Source organism: Eretmochelys imbricata, chromosome 3 (assembly GCF_965152235.1).
Source record: "Eretmochelys imbricata isolate rEreImb1 chromosome 3, rEreImb1.hap1, whole genome shotgun sequence".
In the NCBI taxonomy this organism is placed as follows: Eukaryota; Metazoa; Chordata; order Testudines; family Cheloniidae; genus Eretmochelys; species Eretmochelys imbricata.
Window position 1 is genome coordinate 5,336,044 of NC_135574.1, and position 14,976 is coordinate 5,351,019.

Consider the following 14,976-nt stretch of genomic DNA (forward strand, 5'->3'; position numbering starts at 1 on the left):
CCAAGCGACAAGCCTCCCAACCCGGCCACCTCAGACCTGTTGCAGCAGATTGGTGAGGCCCAGGAAGAAACGAAGAAGCACGTGGAAAAAGCAAGAGTGAATTATAAGCAGTATGCAGACAAGCATCAACAGCAAGGCCCCACCGATGCAGTGTGACAAAAGCTATGGCTCCCCACGGAGCATCTCTGCACGGGCAGACCTGCTCACCAGCTGGACTTTACGTTCCTTGGCCCTTTTCAGATCCTGCAGCAGGTTAATCCAGTCATTTCTGAGCTCCAACCACCCTGCTCTCTGCAGGTCACCTGGTGCTTTACGTATCACTTTTGAAACCCTACCCAGAAAACCCTTTTCCTCACAGGATCCAGCCACCTCCTCCAGTGGTACAGGGCCACGAGGAATACATGGGCCACAAAATCCTGGACTCTAAAGGTGACCGTGGCAGGCTCGGGTGTCTTGTTGACTGGGAAAGGTATGGTCGTGAGGAGCACACCTGGAAGCCTGTGGAAAATGTAGATACTCCTACCTTTGTGCAAACGTTCCATAGGAATCACCCTGAACAACCTGGTCACACGTCACTCTGAGGGTGCCCCTCAGCAAGGGGCTGATGGCAGAGACTGTAGGTCTTGAACCCTTGTCTGTACAGGCTTAGGCACTTGTGTGGTCTAGCCTGCTATGCAGTGATCATCTAACAGCTGCTGGAATAGGAGCTGAGCTCTGAGAGAGACTGTCAGTTCTGTCATCTGATTGACAGGACTCTGGGGATCCTGATTGGCCACAGCTTCTATATAAACCCAGCACAGGAGCAGGAAGTTATCCATGCAATTGGATCCCCGTACCCCTGCCTGACTCCTGGTTTTGCCCTCTGGCCCACTTGGGGCTCTGACTTCCTGGTCGCTAATGTGGCCTGACTCCTGCTCTGGTCACTAAGTTAGACGACCCATGCCCTGCTCATGACAACAAGTGGTCCATACTGGAGGGGGAGGGAACTGGCGTAGGGCAGAGGAGTGATCAAAGGCTTCACACAAAAAGTGAGTTTTTGCTCTGCACATACAGCACCTAACACACTGGGGCCCTGATCCATGACTAGGACTCCTAAGTGCTACCATAATACAAATAATAATAATGCCTAGAATCCAGAGCTGCTGAATGCAGAAAGAGCTACCCCACCTACTCCCAGTCTGAGCCTTGTCACCAAGAGCCCACTGATCAGGCAGGATGAGGGGTGGATGCAGACACAGCCAGGGGACAGTAACTCTTCATCCTTAGCTGAGCGATCTCTGCACAGTCTGCTCCCTAGAGCTGCTGTTCTTGTGAGAGCCGGGCTGCCTCATGGGTGCATCAAGCAGAGTCAAAGAGGGTAAAGTTTACAGTGTGAGTGGAGAGGAGGAACCCAATGGTTCCTGGTCTTGTTGGCTGCCCCTGTTGCTGGCACCCGGTGCCGAGAGGCTAAACAACAACTGAGGTTGGTTCGCTACCCGGTGTGCTACACCCAAGAATCACAACGGGGCGGAGAAGCAGAAAAATTTATTTGCAGCTGCAAAAAGGTACAGGGAGAATAGAATCTCAAATCCTGCACCCAGAGCAGGAAGTTACACAGGCTTTTATACATCCTTTTTCCCAGCATACTTATCCAATAGCAAGCTGCCCTAAGTATCCATATAGCCAGCCAATCCAGTTCCCAGCTAGTTCCCTTCTTCTCTGTATCATTTGTTAAACCATACATAAAGCTGCTTTATTCACCATTGTTCTTCCATATCTGCCCTGTGTGGCCTTCCTTAGTTTCAGGCAGTCTGACTCTGCAGCAGATTGTTGCAGATCCTCAGCATAACTGCTGCGAGTGCCTCCAGGTCGGGGGGCCAAGGACACTTGGGCCTAGTACGCAGAGCTGCGGCGAGTGCCTCCAGGCGGGGGGCGGGGGCCAAGGACACCTGGGCCTAGTGCGAGGGGGCTTCATCGACACTCGTGGTCTTCCATCCCCTGGAGTTACCTAGTGGCCATGCCCCAGTGTCCCCAACACCCCCAAGGAAATCTTTCAGAGCGATTTCTGTGTGAACCTGTGTGGGTAACTCTCTGCCTTGCCCTGTGCCCTGGCTTTGCTTGTTACTTCACATCCACTTAGCCCCTGAGCCAGGCTGCTCCCCACCTGTCTCTTGCTCTGTTTGCCCAGCCCAGCAGCCCTTCCCTCCCTCCGCACCGGCCCTTCCCTGACCCCCTGGTCAGTACATTGAGTTCACACCAAAGACAGTGTATTAAACAGCAACGGTGAGGAGAATAAGGAAAAATGGAAGAGGGTGAAGGGAACAAGGGACCCGCCCTGTGGGCTCGGGGGCAGCACCACCGGCGTCTCTGGGACGTAGGGAAAGTTCACCGGCTCTTCCTCACCCCCCGCCTCCCTCCCAGGCCCGCGCTGGGCGGCGGTGACACCGCGGGTCGCACCCGGCTCTGGCGCTGGCCACGGGCCCTCAGGCACGAGCTGGCCGGGCCCCCGACGGCGCGGCTGGTCTGCACGGCCCCAGCTCCCGGCTGCCCCGGCTCCCCCAGCTCTGGCCCCGCTCTGGCTGCTGCTCTGCCCTTAGCTCGGCCCCGCTCGCCGCCGGCAGCTCCCCTCACACGCAGGACGGGACCCTGGGCTCCTGGCTCCCTCGTTGCCTGGCCTGCCCTGTCAATCGGGCTGATCTGGAGCGTTGGCGTCTCCCCGTTGGCCCTGGGGACTGTCAGTCTCAGGACCCTGATTTCTCTCCCTCCATTCCCCTTTCTTTGGGGACTGGGAGAGGCCAGCCACTAACCCCTCTGAGTGTCGGTGGGGGCCAGCAGCCCCCTCCCGCCTGCCTAGAGCCGATCTCCAGAGCAGGCCCCGTGGACTGAACCGGAAATCGGGGTTCAAAACACACACAGGGAGCCCCTGACGCTTGGAGCTCCAAACAGTCCTTAGATCTGGGGGAGGTTCCCCCCTTCCAAGCTCTTCATCCACCCACCCTCCAGTCCCTCTTCCGACTGCACGGGAAGCCCGGGGCTGCCCTGACAAAACCTTCAGCACATCTGCCAGGGACCGGGTTGGAACGGTTCCCACCCCATACAGCTTGATATCAGTCTGTTTGCCCCAGGGGCCTCGGTCTGGGCTCGGTTGTGGTGGTTTTGCTTCACTGTGGAAACCAATGCAGATTGCCCCAGCGCCTCCTGTCTGCAGCTCAGGCTCCCTGGGACATGGGGTTTGCTGCAGGCGAAGGGGGGATGCCCCTCGATCACACAGTGGCCCAGACTCCCTGACTGGACGCCTAGGCACTACCACAGTGGGCTCTCTCCAGAGCTAGAGCTGGGCAAATAACGGATATTTCCGGTCAGTGGCACTTACGAGAAATACATTCTTTTGTTTGGGGTCAAACTGAATGTGAAACTTTTCAGTGACTCAAGGACAGGCTGTGGTGGCTCTATTCCAGAGCAGAGATTTGAACTGCTGTCTTTTACAGCGAGGGGAAATGCACCCGAACCACTGGACTAAAGACAGAGCAGTTGCAACAACACCAGGAGCACCACCTTTCTCCTTCTCTCCTGGCCATTTTGGGACTGGCCAAAACTGTGTGTGTTGAATGCGCTATTCATTTCAGGTCACTCAGAACTGCATTTTTCATGTAATAATCCTCCTCATCCAAAGAATGTCACCCAGTTTTACACAGAACACCAAGAGCTAAATTCACAATGGACTGAGGTGCGGTCACACTGAACGTCACCATGCCGATATTTTGGATGATTCACAAACCCTGCGTTGGTGCCTGGGCTCCCTGTAGAACAACTGGGGAGAGACAGACACCTGAGAAAGGGATTCACAAACGCTGGCGATGGAGAGGACTCCAGATGGAAATCTCACCCTCTAGCTGAGCAGAGAAGAATTTGAATGGGGATCTGCCACCTGTCAGGTGAACACACTGGGCTTTGGGACAGCCTGACAGGGGCTCCCTCAATCGCTCTAGTTGTATCTGGTCAATAGTGGGGAGAATAATTAAAAAATCTTGGGTGCAGGGAGACTGGACATTGGGTCTTCCACCTCCCCATCCTTCCCTCACCCTCTGTAAGCTCACGGAGAGGAACCTGATTGGGCCCCACAGCCAAGTTAGGTGGCAAACTCCTACCGTCCCTGGTGTGGGTGCTACAGGGTGCATGCTCAGAAACACAGATGCCCCGTGAACTTTTCCTACAAAATATGTCAGTGTCAAGTGAGTTTAGGACCCTGCAGTGGTGAGCAGCAGCTGGGCGGAGGGTTGGGAATCCCAGTGGGGCCTTGTTTTGGCAGTTACGTGCCTAAACCAGCAGTTAGGCACTTAAGCCCTTTGGTGACTCTGACCCCAAGAGGGAGGCAGAGCTGGGAAGGGATATGAGCACATAAGAAGAAGGAATCGCAACTGGGAGGGGCTCAAGAAGTTTAGGGGCTTACTACCTGGGATCCCCTCTGAGCCATTCCCATCTCTTGGAAAGCAAAGAAGTTCCTCATAGACTTTAAGGCCAGGAAGGACCATTGTGATCATCTAGTCTGACCTCCTTCACCTTGCAGGCCAAAGAACCTCACCCATCCCCTCCTATAATAGACCCATAACCTGCCCGGGCCCTTATGGCTTGGGGCAAACCAACCAGGACTTGGTTTTGTCATCAGTTGATCTCATCAGGTTCCTTGGGCTAGATACCTGAATAATTCCCAGGCTTGAGAAGCTCCTTGTAGAGGTATCAGCTACAACACCTTCCCTGGGCCCTAGTGCCACCCCTTCCAGCCTCTCCCCACGCCCACTGATGCTGGGGATGGCTAGCTACTGGGTTGCTTGTGCTTGAGGTTTGTATCCCTTTAAGGCCGGAGACTCTTGCTGTAATAGGACCTGCCTCTCTCAGAGGGTTAGCAGAACCTTATCTCCAGCCACGTTCTGCTCTCCAAACCTACGTCCCTGTGCTGCAGGTCATCGAGCCCAGGAAGCTCAGCTAACATGTGCAATACAGGCACAGTGGACTGGGGTTTAAGTTATAGGGCACCTCAATTATCCAAGCCTCAGTTCTTGAGATCTCTGTTTTCCACAGCTTGGCTGTGGCCATTCATTATGCTCAAGCCCCCTTTAATTATTGGTATCTTCTTCCCCAGCTCCGACACCCCTGCCTCATGACATCTCAGCTCTTGGACGGTGTGCTGTATAGTAGGGAAATGGGGGGTAGTCACCCTCTAGTATGAACATCTCTGGGGCATTTCCCCCCGCCCCCACTCGCTGCCACCCTTCCATGTCTAGCACCAGGTCAGTTTCTGAAAACTTAGAGGCTTTGCTGTTATCCTCCTTCATGGATTGTTGGCCATTCATTATGCTAAAGCCTCCTTTAATTATTAATATCTGCCTCCCCCGCTCCAACACTCCAGCCCTATGACATCTCAGCTCTTGGATGGTATGCTGTAGAGAGGGGAAATGGGGGTTAGTCATACTCCATTTGGATGGCACTCCCCTCAGGTCTGTGGCTGATCTCTCCTTCTTTCAAGGGCCTCACTTTGGTTCAAGGGCCTCACTTCCTTCCTGCCCCAGCCCCTCCCTCAGGTTTTGGGTCTGCCACCTTGGAAATTCCAAACTCTGTCTTTCCGTCACCCCAGGAAAGCCCTGCCCTTTATCTACTAGTAAGTTTCTCTTCTGAGCCCTGTGCAATCCAAGTGCCCCATGGAGTCCCCTGCTTTCCACCCTCTAGTATAAACATCTCTGGGGCTTTTTCCCCCACTGCTACCGCCCTTCCATGTCTAGCACCAGGTCAATTTCTGAAAACTTTGAGGGTTTCCTCCATGGATTGTTTGCTTTTATTCACAAATGTTGCGAAAACATCTGTAAGGACGAGACTTTGGCCATGAATCTGCAAAGGAAGGATTTATTCTTGAACTAGATGAGGTAAAGTAACAAATCCAGTGAGCTATTCACACCCTGAGTCTCATCCAAGCCCCAGGCCTGCCTTTCACCTTGGAATCTGGGGTTAAACATCATACCCCAACGAGAGTCTCTTATACATCAGTCTCTGTGTCCCAGGACAACATGCAACTGTTCTCAGCCCCTTTGGTCCATGCTTACCAGGCCCACTGATGCGAGGGAGATGGTAGAATTTGTGGGCCCCTTCTGTAAGTGGGAATGCTGTCAGGGTGGGATTCAGTAGTATGGAAACTGGAAGTAGTATAAGGGTGCTACCATCAAACAAACCCTAACCCCGCCACTTGACCCCTTAAACCCCAACCCTTGACCCCTCATGCCCCGACCACCTGTCAGTGGAAGTCCCACCCATGGGGAATATTACTTCCGGGGTGAAGGCGGACACATGACCGGATGCAAAATGTGTCATGTGACCCATCTAAGAACTCCTCGCACTGCCCTCTACCAATCAGGATGATTTTCACCCCCATAGGCCTGCTTTGAGAGGAGATTTGACCAATCGGTTGTGTTCCAGGGTGTGTTCCTGTTTGGAAGTGGCTCGTGTGACCCCTCTAAGACCTCCTCCCACCGCCCTCTACCAGTTGCGATGGGATTCAGCTGCATAGGACCGCACCGAGAGCAGATTTGACCAATCAAGGGTGTTCTGGGGCGGGTGACCCACACCGAAGAAGGCCATGTGACCCCTCAAAGAACTCATCGCAGCGCCCTCTGCCAATCAGAGCACAGCACCATCACCCCATAAGTCCCATCGCAGGGGCAGAAGAGGCCACCTTTTACCAAGAACATATGCTTTAGAAATCGTGAAAACATGGAGTCCTTTGCCATCCCCGTGAGAACTTCAGACTTTGTTTTAGCCCTGAGGGCCTTTGGACTTGTGTGGAGAAAGTGCTCCATCAGCGACAGTTCCGACGAGGGCCCTTTGACACGGCCGTTGATGGATACCACAGAACCTGAAACCCAAACCCTCGTGAGGCACCCCGAGGAGCATGACGGCCTCTCGTTGTCAGCCCCCCGAGAGGTGGAAGGCAAATGCAGCTCGGGGGAAGTCACTGGAGGACAAGGTGAACGGAAAAGACGTTGCTCAGGTAAATGAATGATTAAGAAGTGAGAGCTGATGATGGGGTGTAATGGGGTTAGGAACCGGGGAGGCTGTGTAAATCTAAAAACAAGCAGTGGGGTGCTTACACTGTTTCTTTTCTGAAAATCTCTCAACAGCTCGACGATGCCTTTCCAGAGGCCTTTGAGAACTTCTACATCGGTTGCCCCGTGGGAGTAAATATATCATGCATCCGCTGGTTTTCCTCATGTCTGAGACACAGATCACAAGAGGAAAATCCAGAAAAGGACAAAATGGAAGAATCACTCCCTTATGGTAGGGGTGATGGCGTCCATTTTTACCGGCGGCTGTAAAAGGTTGTGTTAAACCAGGCAATTAGTAAAACTTATTTAAATACATCAATATGAATGTGTCCCCCTTCATATTTGTGTGAGTAAAAGACGGTACCAGTAAGAGTCATGTCTACACAGGCAACTCTGTGAAAGAAAATATATTAGTCCCCCGGGGAAGCTGGGAGCTTCGGCGGGGTGAACCCTCTTTGTCAAGTGGCCAAAAAGCAGAGTAAAACTTTAAATAGAAGACAGGTAACAGCTTTGCTTTCACACCAGGACGCTTACACTTGACACAAACAGGCTCAAATATGCTTTAAAAGAAACAAGACCATTGTTTCAGATGTGTATGCATAATGGCAGGCAGATTTGATGGATATGCACCGCCTCTCCAAACGCAACAGCGGTTTTAGGTACACATCTTAACAATCATAGACATTTTATCCAAATATGCCTGGGCCTTCGGCCTAGAAGACAAGACCAGTGGTGAGGTATCCAAGGCCTTTAAAGCTATTTTCAGCAAAGGTCGCATGCTTCAAAAACTACATACCGATAGGGGGAAAAAGATTTTAAACAAACCTTTCAGGAGATTGTTAAAGCAGCATGGAGTTCACCATTTTCTTACTAATAATGAAGTCAAAGCAGGGGTTGTAGAGCGATTTAAGAGAACTTTAAAAACTAGGATGTAGAGAAATTTTACAGCCCATAACACCTTTCGCTACATTGACGTGTTACCTGATTTTATCAAGAGTTACAACCAGAGCTTTCACAGAATGATACTCACCAGATCCGCTGATGTTAACCCTTCAAATTCTTTGAAGGTATGGAAAACGGTTTAGGGAGATGGTTTTAAAATAAACTAGTTGTTGCCCCTTTTAGAAAAGGCGACCACGTGAGACTAAAACCAAAGGAGCTTATGAAAAAGGTAATGAACGGACAGTTACCGATGAGATATTCATCGTGGATGAAGCGTTAACCAGGGTCCAGAGACCCGTATACCAATTAAAAGGTTACGAGGGTGAGACAGTTACTGGATCTTTTTACCCTGAAGAATTACAAAAAGTAAACGCCAAACGAGACAGGATTTACAGGGTTAAAAAAGTTCAAGCAGCGAAAGGGAAAGGGAGAAAAAAGCAGCTACTGGTGAAATGGTTGGGGTGGCCCGATGAGTTTAACAGCTAGGTGAAAGCTTTTCAACTCTGTGACATTTAGACCCAAACAGAGACAGAGAGAGAGAGAGAGAAATGAGGGACGGCGGGTTTTACATTACTTTGCCCAGCAATGCCAGCTCTGCAGCTTTTCCTCAGAACACCAGCTCCAACATTACAATACGACAAATTAAGCCCTTGGATCTCCCAGGTACCTGGGAGGTGGGATTAGTGGAAACACAATAGCCGCACAGCTGGAACACTATCCATGAAGACACCCCTTTCAAAATCACCTTTGGAGATATGAGGTGGAATTTCATCCTACGACGAGGTTATTACTCGACCATACCCGAATTACTGGATCATATGAACAGCACCGTGGCTCGTCATTCCACACCACCTGAGGTGGTCATGAACTACGACCCTGTGGGTAGAAAAGTGAGACTTAAAACTGCCAATTTTACGTATATGTTTTTGACCAGCAGGGAGCTAGCTAACATTCTGGGTTTGGGCCCCAAGCGCAGTGTCCAAAAATTTTACGTATATGTTTTTGACCAGCAGGGAGCTAGCTAACATTCTGGGTTTGGGCCCCAAGCGCAGTGTCCAAAAATTTCCTGTACCGCTTTTGAGGAGGGGGTTAGAGATTATTAAACCCCATGTAAAAATCGCCGCTCAAAACATAGCTAAAGACATGGTAGGTCATGTTTCCCGCACTGTTCTGGAGAAAGTGGGGAATACAGCTTCACAGGAAGGATCAGGACTGATGTACATTAAAAGGAGGAAGAGCATGAGAAATGTATCATACCCGCAATACACAGGGTCCCCCAAAACCCTTTAAAAGAAGGGCTTTGACCCGCAGGGCCAGCCATAAGCGTAAGTCCAAGAGGAAGCCTGGGCAAAAGAGGAGACGTTCACTGGCTCGTGAAAGAGATATATTTGAATCAACATGGCTTTTGTTCACTGTGGTTCTGAAGAGTGGACCACATCCGAATTAGACTTGTTCCAAATAGCCCCTATGCAGACCAGCATTGAGAAAGGCATCTACATCGAGGTGCCGCCTCTGTCGGCCATTACGGAGTCTGCCCCATTGACTTTTTTATAGCATAGATGGGAATGGCGTAGGTTATATGGATTTAAACAACACGCTGCTGGACCTGTGTTGCAAGATTGTAAAAGGAGACGAAACTGAACTCGCCGTGGATGCCGAGGTGGGCCTGGTGAATTACCCCATGGCCTCTATTTTTAGTCAGTGCGATGTTACGCTGGGAGACCGCCTCGTAAGCTAAAGCAACAACTGTTACCCTTACAGGGCCTTTATAGAATCGGTGCTCAATTACAGCGACAACACCCTCGCCACGCAATTTTCCACCGGCCTGTTTTACAAAGACACTACCGGACAACATGAAGAAACTACAGTTGGACGGAGGGAATCTGGGGTTTGTGAGACGTGCAAAGCTGACGGCCCAGAGCAGGATGGTAGAGCTGCTGGATAATCTGCACAGCGACCTGTTTTATCAAGAAAACCTTTTGTTGAACGGAGTCGATGTGAACATTAAACTGACGCACAGTAAAGACGCTTTCTCTTTAATGGGCAGTGCAGCTGAAGGCTTTAAACTGCGCATTGTATCATTGTATCAGCGTCCCTTTTTGAAGAAAGTATGGGTGTCCCCGAGTGTCGCATTTGCCGAGCGAGTGTAGAGATTTGTAATTTATCCCTGGGGTTTTTGAACAGAACCATGAACTTTGTGTTTAGGTTAATCTTGCGACTCTTTTTCCCCTGACAAAATACTCTTTGAACTATAAATATAATGCTCAGGTTTCAGTGATGCACGTACTTGGTAAAGGCTTTCTCGATTTCATCACGTTCACAAGCAGAGCTCATCAGATCGTCTATGATAATCATCTTTACTTTACTGGTAGGAAACAAACGGTCATCGTCAAAAGCATCAGGCAGCCCCTCCACAAAATTGATAAAGGGATATTTACAGAGCAATTCTGTATACAGAGGTTGCCAACAACTGTAACACCACACGATGTTCTCAGGCATAACAGACAGTGTTTGTTTGGCGTTATCCAACACATTTTTTATAAAGTAACTTTTCCGGCAGTTGCTAGGCCCCATGAGAATTGCAGAAAAGGGGTGTTTCCATCTTATATCCATTTTTAAAAACCATAGGGCAGGGTTTTAAACCCTCTCCTTGGACCTTCTTGTTGTAAACGACTTTCTGTGTTTGTTTTCTGAAGGGTTTTTGTCGCTATTTGCCACTGATTTTTGTTCCTTACAACAGAGGGCTGCTGCACCTCTGTCTTTTTCGAGGTGTTTTCTCGCAGGCCCGTGCAATAGTCCAGAACTCGATCTTCCATACTGTCAAAGTTAATCTTTTCACAGTTTGCTATGTTCAGGATAATACCTTTGACCTTCCTAAGGCCTTTCCTCCTGACAGATTATACACATATGTTTTTGGGCCTGCCGACACAAACTCGGAGATATGTTGATCTGGCGGGATCTCACTCATGAGGTCCTCTAAATAATCCCCCAGAGGGGGATTCCGGTCACCCTCCCTTTTCACAAATGTCTCCGAGTCAGTGTCGTGGAACAGACACCGCTCTTGCAACCTGTCTAGGAGGTTGTATAGTTCTAAGTGGGCATAAGCGGTGGTGAAACAGGCTATGAAGACATTGGTATTGCCAGAGACAGAGTGCTGGTCTTCTGCGTGCTTCCAAGACACACACGCGGTTTCATCCTCGATAAACTCGCAGGATGAAACCTCGTAATTGGGGGAAAACAGGTTCTGAAAGAGTTCATCAGGATCTCTCACGATGCTGGTGTTGGGTAGGTTTGTTCTTTGGCCAAATTTACCCCACAGAGATTTTAAAAACAGTTTAGTGATTTGGCATTTAGCGGCGTTTGACGTTTGGCGTTTGGCGTTTGATGGCCCTGTCCTCATCAGTGTGGGTGCATATCTCCTGCTGCTCGGTTTCCACACAGGTTCAGTATAGCGGGAACAGAAGCTTGCCACCCACTCTGACAGGTATCAATGGGACAAAGAGGCCTCGCGGGGTGTACACTTTAACTCTTGCAATTCCAAAATAATTTGCAAGGGGTTCAAATTTATCGTAAATTATATCGGGGTGTCCGATGGGGTATTCTTTGGTTTTGTTTATGAAAGGGTACAGGCTGGTAAAATCATAAGAATGGATTTCTTTCCCAGGGTTAGGTTTGTAATACAGACGGAAAGCGTTTGTCCTCCCCCCATAAAGTGCATCCTTTGGCATGAGAGGCTGGGGCAAGCTGGCTCGGTTTAAAAGATCTGCAAGCTCCCTCTCTGTTTCTTTCATCACCTCCCACTCCTGCTCCCAGAGAGTCCCCACTACAAAACCAAGTCTTTTCACGTAGTCAGTCTTGAGCTGCGTCTTGTAATAAAGAAACCCAAAAGTTGTCCCCGTCATAGGATTTTGTGCTTTTTCACAATAATAGGTGACACAAACGCAGAGAAAACACCCATGAAACTCAAAGGCCATGCTTACCCCATCAACATTGGCATAACCGTCTAAAAAGTAGGGGCCTACCTGTAGTTCCCCACCCTGTAAAGCATGCCGAATCTGTATATTTTCTTTGTGAGAGGCATACAACAGCCACTGATTAGATGGGGTTGAATATCTTTTTCTACTTGTGATAGTTGTCTGGAGGGAGAAGAGCTACCGTGTTAGACTCCAAAAACAAAATCCTGTACATAGCCATGGAGACAGATGCCAGCGTTATGTACCGGAATGAATCTATACACAGTTTTATCTCGGTGAATTTACCAGGTTCTTTCTCTACTATATCTCCCATTTCCGTCATTTTCATAAGCTCTTTTCCATATAGGATATAAGCCTGTCTCAAAATAATGACATCCTGCTGACAGGTATACGCAAGCTCATTCTGCAAGTCAAACGTCTCATATCTGTGGTCCCGATACCAATCAAGGAACTCTGCTTTCTCCCTGGGCATCATGCTTTCCACACCAGAGTGCTCCACACCGGGCATAGGCCCCATGTAATTTTGATTTTCGAAAGTGTTAAAAAAAAGTGAAAAATACACTTTGCACCCTTCAAGCCCCGTCGCCTGTGGGAGCTTGCTAAGCTTCATGGGCAAGAAGTTTGAAAAGAGTCTATCAAACCAATGCCCAGGGCTTTCACTTCCACACACATTAGTTTACTACCCTGAGTGATCAGTTCTATGCATATCTTTTCCCTCAGTAACTGTCTCACAATGAAGTACGCATCGTAACCTTTGGAACTGTGCGCTAGGAACGTGTAGTCCCAGAACTATTTGCCAACAAAGGTCTAAACAAACAGAGAAAGACTCTTGTTGCCCTTAAATTCCCAGGATTTCTCAGGCTTTAGGGACATAGCAAAAATGTAATTGGGTGTGTGCAACCCAATCTCCTGCATACATTCAAAATCATAAAAAAATATGTATACTTTTCCGAGGATTCGGGCTTTCTAATGCTCTCCAGAAAACACAGGTGACTGTCTACATCACCAGCGATCAAACCCTGACCCTGCTTACAGTGCCTCCCTTCACACCTGTGCCGCTTGTCCGCACAAGACTGACACTTATCACACAAAGTTTTAGACGGGCATTCGACTCCCTTTTTCAATGCACAGTCGACGTGTCTGTCTAAACGCCCTTTGGACCAACAATACAGTCTACAGCTAGGACACCTCAGCTGCACGCCCATGCTGTCCAAGCACGTTACGCTCAAACAGAAGCGGCAACGATACCTGCAAGAGTGGTCCTGACGGTACCCTCTGTGGCAAAACTCACCATAATTTTTCTCACCAAACAACTTTTTCACGTCCAGAACCCCATAGTAATGTTCATCGTGCAAAAGGTTGAAAAGAGTCTTAAGGTACATGGGCCCCCCCACCCCGGTTTTAAGGAAGCCCCGTCAGCCTTTCGCGGCAGACAGCACCACCTGTATGGTGACTCCTCAATGCTCTTCCAACGTTGCTACGGCACTGAGCAGAACCATTTTTGGATCTGACCACCCCAGTTTCCCATGCAACTTTCTTGCCCCCGCTAACAATTCCACGTCCGTAGGCTCACAGTCGGACAAACCAGCCAAGAGCCCACCCGCAAAACCAGTGTAAGTCAGGTCTACACTAAGCATTGTCTCTTTATATGCACGATTTGACTACTGAGGATAGAATTTAAAACTCTACGAGCGCCACCACCTCTGTTAATTCCAACTGTCACAACGTCCCATCGAGATGCAACGCTCTCTTGCTCTGTAGCAGCTTTGAGGCCTGATTTAAGAAACCCTCAGCAGACAGCTCATACCTAGTTCTTCTGACCGAAAACAAAGGGTTAGTTAAATTTCAGCTCTTTCAACCTAACTGAACAGAATCATCAGGGCCTACCCGACCATCAACGTCGTCCAAAACGAATTGTATTCCCCTGTGTATGGCTTCAACAACCTGCTGAGCTGAATTTCTTTGCTCAGGATTGACAAAATGAAATTCCTCACAATATACCGACACCCCAAATCTAGGTAATTCACGTGCCAACTTCTCACTCTCTCCATATACACCTCTGCATTTTCAGAGTTACTTGGGGGTTCCTCTATGGGACCATCAGCGGCATCTTCTACATCAGAGGCTATTTGAGAGTCACAGTCCGAGGGGCCTCCGTGAGGGTCATCAGGAGTAGACAGGGACCCTTCTAGAGAGCCCCCTCGGGAATTTTCTGAATCAGACTCTGCGTGAGAGTCGGGTTCTGCTTTCCCATTTTCAGGCAAGCCAGTTAGAGAGCCTCTAGTCGGGGACATCTCTTTTTGTTTTTTTTCCTCATTGCCTCTTTAGCCTTTTCAAAAAATTTTACAGCAATTCTGTCCTGGAACTTTTTGGCAGCCCTTTGTTTGTCCACCAAGAGTTGTCCCCGCTTTTGTTTACACCTGACCTGATGTGTACCCGTGAAGGTGCCCTTTTTACCCAGGACCCTTTCCACAGCTAGTCACGCCTGCTCAGAGCCACCTTTTGGAAAAATTGAAGTATTTTTCAAAAAGTCACCTGCCAGACCTTTTGCATTTTTGATGTCGTTTCCAGCCCTCCTTTCTTTTAGGTCTTCTGAGGATAGAGCAGCCACCAGTATACTGAACAAAGCGTCATATTTCCCCCAAATCTTCATCAGTTTTCTGAATGCAGCATAATTCTTTTCCCAAATCCTAGAATATGGGGGAGCTGTGACGAGCTTATGGTGTTGGGAGAATGGTTTGTCAGCCTTGGTTTTTTATTCACAGCCATGGTGCTGTTGGGCTGGTGCAACCATGACACAGCCCTCACAATCTTCAAACAGCTTTTCCCGAAGGCAGCGATTGAGGACAGCAGAAACAGCAACGCGTACAATAGTCCACATGACTTTTTTACGCTCACGACGTGGCACTGGCTCAGTGGGTTCCATGCCAAACCTCCTCCGAAACGCCTCCTAGCCATCATCCTCAGAGTCCTCTTCAACAATTTGGATC